This window comes from Notothenia coriiceps, unplaced genomic scaffold (genome assembly GCF_000735185.1).
Source record: "Notothenia coriiceps isolate Sejong01 unplaced genomic scaffold, NC01 NC01_scaffold00031603, whole genome shotgun sequence".
In the NCBI taxonomy this organism is placed as follows: domain Eukaryota; kingdom Metazoa; phylum Chordata; class Actinopteri; order Perciformes; family Nototheniidae; genus Notothenia; species Notothenia coriiceps.
The window spans coordinates 315,962-317,050 of NW_011364304.1; the positions used below are offsets into that span (position 1 = coordinate 315,962).

Below are 1,089 nucleotides of genomic sequence, written 5' to 3' on the forward strand. Positions count from 1 at the left end.
CTCTGGCTCTTGTCTGCTGTAACAATGTAAATGTATCCCCTGTGGGTCTAATAAAGGTATTCTGATTCTGATCGCAAAAACCAAGCCAATACTTTGCTGCGTTCATGGAACTACGTGGAAGTGGGGAAGGACAACGCTTGATTGCGGATACGTGATTTCAGATTCTAGCACAGTTTATTGCTCTTATACCTTGATTGGTGACAACTACGATGCTCAACTGCTCGCTTAACGGAACTTTGATGCTGGTATCAGTTTTGTTTACCACCAATCACGGGAGTATTGTGTATAGAAAGTGTGTAGTTGTATTTCTTGCGCTACCTAACATCCATGAAGGCATCATGACAGAGGGAGGGCTGTCACTCAGGGTGCCAAACTACTCTTTGGTAAGCCCCGCCCCCCGAAGCAATATCAGGGTCAAAAGTCTGAAAGCGAAAAAAAAAGATCTGAAAGCGAAAAAAAGAGATCTGAANACACACCCTAATTGACAAATATGTTAATCAAAATAAAAGCAAAATATTCACCTGTTTCATCGATTTCCAAAAAGCATTTGACTTGATTTGGCACGTTGGTCTATTCAACACACTCTCACTCTGTGAGGGCCTAAGATATTCTAAAAAATAANACTTTGATGCTGGTATCAGTTTTGTTTACCACCAATCACGGGAGTATTGTGTATAGAAAGTGTGTAGTTGTATTTCTTGCGCTACCTAACATCCATGAAGGCATCATGACAGAGGGAGGGCTGTCACTCAGGGTGCCAAACTACTCTTTGGTAAGAGTTTTTTTTTTGCCCTCCGAAGCAATATCAGGGTCAAAAGTCTGAAAGCGAAAAAAAAAGATCTGAAAGCGAAAAAAAAAGATCTGAAAGTGAAAAACGATCTGAAGGCGAAAAAAAGATTGAAACCTGAAAAAAAAAAGATTTGAAACTGAAAAAATAATTGTTTTGAATCTGAAAACGTAAAATCTGAAACTGAAAAAAACAAGTATTCAAATATCAAAATATGTATCAAAGTGAAATACGAAAATAAATATTTTATTAAAAAAAATTGCTGAACTGAATCAAAAATAATATTCAACCTGAAAAATTAT

General features: G+C 37.0%; 1 protein-coding gene across 1 annotated transcript in view; it reads right to left on the minus strand.

Annotated features, from left to right (window-relative positions):
- LOC104960157 (mitochondrial import inner membrane translocase subunit TIM16-like) overlaps nt 1-1,089 on the minus strand; it is a 108,232-nt gene that overhangs the window by 80,718 nt on the left and 26,425 nt on the right. The gene's annotated exons all lie outside the window — the stretch shown is intronic.